This window comes from Doryrhamphus excisus, linkage group LG17 (genome assembly GCF_037039965.1).
Source record: "Doryrhamphus excisus strain RoL-2023G ecotype Guam linkage group LG17, RoL_Dexc_Guam_v1.1, whole genome shotgun sequence".
NCBI classification, from domain to species: Eukaryota; Metazoa; Chordata; class Actinopteri; order Syngnathiformes; family Syngnathidae; genus Doryrhamphus; species Doryrhamphus excisus.
In genome coordinates, this window is record NC_136373.1 from 8,864,530 (window position 1) to 8,870,529 (window position 6,000).

Consider the following 6,000-nt stretch of genomic DNA (forward strand, 5'->3'; position numbering starts at 1 on the left):
ACATGTCAAGGCCCGTCTTAAGTTTGCATATGACCATTTGGATGATACAGAGGAGTCATGGGAGAAAGTTTTATGGTCAGATGAGACCAAAATAGAACTTTTTGGTCATAATTCCAATAAGCGTGTTTGGAGGAAGAAGAATGAAGAGTACAATCCGAAGAACACCATCCCTACTGTGAAGCATGGGGGTGGTAGCATCATGCTTTGGGGGTGTTTTTCTGCACATGGGACAGGACGAGTGCACTGCATTAAAGAGAGGATGACTGGGGCCGTGTATTGTGAGATTTTGGGGAACAACCTCCTTCCCTCTGTCAGAGCATTGAAGATGGGTCGTGGCTGGGTCTTCCAACACGACAACGACCCGAAGCACACAGCCAGGAAAACCAAGGAGTGGCTCCGTAAGAAGCATATCAAGGTTCTAGCATGGCCCAGCCAGTCTCCAGACCTGAACCCAATCGAAAATCTTTGGAGGGAGCTCAAACTCCGTGTTTCTCAGCGACAGCCCAGAAACCTGACTGATCTAGAGAAGATCTGTGTGGAGGAGTGGGCCAAGATCCCTCCTGCAGTGTGTGCAAACCTGGTGAAAAACTACAGGAAACGTTTGACCTCTGTAATAGCAAACAAAGGCTACTGTACCAAATATTAACATTCATTTTCTCAGGTGTTCAAATACTTATTAGCAGCTGTATCACACAAATAAATTGTTAAAAAATCATGCATTGTGATTTCTGGATTTTTCTTTTTAGTTTATCTCTCTCACAGTGGACATGCACCTACGATGAAAATTTCAGACCCCTCCATGATTTCTAAGTGGGAGAAATAGCAAAATAGCAGGGTGTTCAAATACTTATTTTCTTCACTGTAGATCAGGATGTCCATCTGTTAGGTGAACGCCTACACTAAGCATGCATATAGGATGACGATGGGTACCACATACTGCAGAAACAATGTCAGACCACACGAGAGGGTTTCATAAAGTCTTGTCTGCAGCAGTCTTGGTTCTGGTGCATGTTCTGGCCCAGACAGGATGAGAAAGGCCTCAAACCTTATTGAGCCAAAAAAACGTCACTTTCAATTATAATTAACATGACCACAGAGAGCAGAATAAGCCCCCAAACAGATCGTTTTGGTTTGAACTTTTCATATTTACAATGGCAGGGAAGGGAATTTGCTTGTGGCATTTAGAGCGCTGCTACTTCACGTTTTAAAAATTCAATAGGAAGACGTCTTTTCAGGAACAATGCCCCAGTTATTTTCAAAACCCACAAAACACTCCAATGTTGCACACTTCAATTCCTACAGCAGAAAGAGAGTGACCCCCTTCCGGAAAGCATGAATGACAGAATCACACATACATCGTGATGCGTGGAGAAAATAACATTTACAATTTACAAACAAGCACTAGACACAATTGCGAGATGATGGTTTTATATTTGAGTGTCAACCCATTAAATACAATCAACACTTTTCATTCTATGCTATTATGTTTTCAATCCAGCCATTCTCTTTAAAACAAAGGATTTTTTTTGCTGTGTTGTAGGAAAGCAATCAAGTTCAAGTGCTTTGCTTTTCATCATCATCATCATCATCATCATCATCATCATCAATTGATAAGGATGGCAACAGGGATGAGGCGTATACTGGTTATAAACCAGTATCCATTACGGATACGAGTATGGAACGGGTACATTTGGTCATTATCCGTATCCGTGTTTCAAGAAAATGCTCATTATGTATTCGCTCTGCGATTGGCCAGTCGCATCCTGCTTGGATGTGCTTCTTCAAGCCATCTTTTCATCAAAACCAATCACTTCACACACGTCTATTTTATTCAAGACCTTTTACTACAGTTTTACTACAGTATAAGTATGGCAAATAAACAGTGCCTTTTTATGAAGCTACTTCTGCTTTAATTAAACCTATTGCAATGTCTGCCTTTTTCTTGTCCAAAGTCACTGAATCCCCACTGATTAAATTCGGGCATAATTGATTGAACTTTATAGAATGCAAGCAATTAAAGTAAGAGCCTGATAAAATGGCCGCCAACTGTCAGTCAAATCTGCTAACACGCGATTGAAAATGTCCCTCTTTTCTCTTGCTCTCTCGCGCCCTTGTTGAGTGTTGAGTCTGTTTCAAAACAGATCAGGTTTCTGGTGGGGAGCAGTGGGAACAGATGATACTTCATCAGCTAATTGACACGACAAGAGACTCTTTTCAATAACATTTGCCCTATCATGTTTAATCCTAAATTATTCACCATGTTTTTCTTTTCTAACCTACTTCAGCCTGTCACCAACATCGCCACGCAGGTTAACATAAGTTGTCATTTCTAAAGATCTTCAACATAAAAACTCAAATCTACGGTCACTGCAACAGTACAAAGTCTTCTCAGTCTGTTGTTACCACGGCAACCAGGGATCATCTACTACTCTTAGGGTACAGTGAAACCTGGTTCGCTTCAAAGGGTCCATGTAAAACCCAAACTGAAACAACTTTTGCCATGGGAACCAATGTCAATCCAGTCAATACTGTAGTAATACCGTACCAATTACCACTGTACTGTAGTACTATAGTAGTAAATGGATGGTGTCGGCTGTGTGATCAAAGGATACTGAATAAACAAGCAATGACAAAATATGTCTGGCATTTTGTACGAAAGTATTCATCATGAAGAATTGTTGTGACTGTTGCAGCAAGCAACCCAGAATCCAGAAGACAATTTCATGGATTACCGTTTTTTTCTGTGCCTTAAAAAGAATGACAGAATTACCTTAAAGCTTCCATTCAAGGTGGGGAAATGGAAATGTGTGAAAGAAAAACACTCAGTAAGGTGGATAATAAGCTCTCTTGTGTTTAACTTTGTCAAAGCTACAGGCTGAAGGCGTAACTATACTCTGTCGGGGGGGGGGGGGGGGCAGGGCAGGGCCATGTGTACATTCACTGTGGCTGCAGGTCATTGTTGGCCTACAGATGAACTAAGTGACAATAATTGAGTTAAGAGGGGAAACAAATGATGTCATGAGTGCATGAAGTGGAAAGATTTCTTTTCCAAAACAATACATGCCAGAGCAGATCAGTTTTATTGGGAGGTGAGGTGTAGCTTTGCTTCACTCGGCTTTCATAGCAGCGGAATGCAACACGGTGGATGACTTGGTGCTTCTCCCCTCACCGAGTCACCTTTATGTGTCGTTAGCTGCAGAATAAAGCCGTATGTTACTACACAACTGAAAGTATGGATCAGTAACGTAGCGAGAAGATGGTTGTCCTGGCTGCTCAGTACAATATAGTTAAATTGTAGTTCCTGTGATTGGCTGGCGACCAGTCCAGGGTGTACCCCGCCTCTCGCCCGAAGACAGCTGGGATAGGCTCCAGCACTCCCGCGACTCTCGTGAGGAAAAGCGGTAGAAAATGAATGAATGAATGAATGGCAATAAGTTGAAAAATAAGTCAACTTGGTCTTTTAAGCAAATTGGCGAAGTGGTACACTAGTGGTACAGCATCTTTGTACTGGCTACTCAGTACAATACAGTGGTACCTCTACTTACGGAATTAATTGGTTCTGGAAGTAGAGACGCGTTTTCCATGTAAATGCCCAAATCTGTCCCAAGTGCCCCAAAATTCGGACATACATTTTTCATAAATGAATGATAATGGTAATGGTTTTATTTCATTTGAACATGCATCAGATTCCAATTGAATGCATCACATAATCAGTTCACAGTTCCACATGTCCAAAAGGAGTAGCAAGAAGCAAAGCTTATTAAATCCTACCCCTCCATCTGGTACTTTTACAATCAGTAACTGTTACATTTGTTCACTTCCTGCTTTCCATAATACAGTTTAAGGTTTTTTTTTTTTTTAAATAATGCACCTCGTACCGAAGTAGGAGGTGATATGACCATCCAATGACATAATGTGTACCATAGTAAGTGTCAATATAGTGATATATATAGCACATCATGACTGGTTCAAGACTCTTCATCCTTGTATTTAGCAAATATCAACTGCTTGTATTGTTTCTTGAATTGGCTCATCGTTGTGCATTGTTTGAGGTCCTTACTCAATCCATTCCATAGTTTGATCCTGAAATTTCCTTCATAACAAGAGGCAATATTTTCCTGTTGACGCTGGTCATGACCTGAAAATTCCGTATGTAGAGACATTTGTAAGTAGAGGTACCACTGTATGGGAAAAAACAATAATAAGTTGACTGTAAGGAAAACAACAATCTAATTGCTGTTGCTCTATCCATTAGCGTCACATGTGTTCATTCCACCACATGAGATATGTCACATATACATATCGGTATCGGAAATTGAGAGTTGGCCATATGGAACATCCCAAGTCTCAGCCCACCAGTTGAGAATCTGCTGTAGTCAATGAATTCAGAGAAGGTACCTTAGCCCAACATTGGAGTGTATGATGACTGGTGAATAACTATCGGGGAGTCAAAAGCTTTTTCTTCCAGCTGCACATGCCGTCACCCTTTCATGTCGCTCTAAGACGGATTCATATCTGTTGATCGCTGGTGAAAAAAAAAAACACGTCTGTCCCAGTTTTTATTTGACACACAGGCGGTGTTCACTGTACAAAGTTTTCTGTAGGTGTGTTCCTCTATTGAGGACTCATAATCCCTCATGACTCATTTGGGTGTGATAAGATGTTACCGTGTTGGCAAAGTTGGAGCTCCCTCTTTTGATTGGATTTCCTAAATGAATCAATAAAGGATGGCACTGGCATCCTTTAACTCTGCTGTGAAACTCAGCTTATCTGCAAAAGCCCGATATGAATAACTATGTAGGATCAACTAGACAGTCTGTTAAATATGCACTTAACTGCAACAAGGCGTACTCAGAGTGAAACTAGCTTAAAGGGATATGCTAGCTTTAGATATCAGAGGCAATGATGTGCTGTGAACACAGTGGCTGCCTCGGGCCAACACAGTGACTAATGCATTTAGCTGAGATTAAACAGCCTATATATTTCATGTGAAAGCCAGTCATGTTTTACAAGAGAGAGGAAAAAGGAGAGTGCTGAACTTTCTTTGACTGGCGAACAGGTTATGTCAAATTATGTAAGCCGACTACTTTCCGAAATCAATCTTTTCAAAAGTTTATCAAATAACTCACACTGTTAAACTGTTTTCTTTTCGGTGCAATGCATTGTGGGGTAGGAAATGATGCGCCGTGTTACGGTGGGATCAGTGGCAGTGGGACTTCGGCCCCCCCTAAAATGTTCTTAAGCCCCCCTAAATAATTTGATATATTTTATAGATTTTTTTTTTTACAAAAAAAATCATTGACAAATTTCATATAATAGGGCAAAATCAGGCTAATAAGCAAGCCAATAAGCAGGCTAATACTAGCTTACTACTACTAGTAATAATAATAATAATAATATAATAATGATTATTCTATAATTGATGACTGTCCACTGGACAGAATGGTTGCAGAGCTTGAGCAGTGGTTTTGCAGTGTAGATTGTGTGTACTTGTGTACATTTAATGGTGGCCTAAAACAATTGAGTATTGAATTGGGAAAGTTATATCCTGGTTCTTGTTTGTTATTTGTTTTTTGGATTTTTGAATTTTTTGGATTTTATTGAATGTCTACAACATTCATTCATATCCTGTGCATCTCCAGGGGGCTAAGGCCCCCCTGTTCTCAGAACCTAGTGACGCCCCTGGGTGGGATGTACAGTACGTAGCTGGTAGAGCAGCCCAGTGGAGCAAAAGGCTGGGGGTTTGAGCTCAGGAAAATATGACCAGAGGGACACAGGCTATTAATGTGCACACACATGCACACACGCCCACACACAACATATTAAAATACATGTAACAGCATATTGTGAGCTTTTCAAATACCACAAGGGAAAATTGTGTTTCTGGGTCATGAAGATGAAAAACACATTTTCAAATTTGGAATGGACAGAAATGTAGTGTTCTGACCATGCACGGTAATAGAAAAGCAGCACGTTGAAATTGGCATCAAAAAGCTTAAG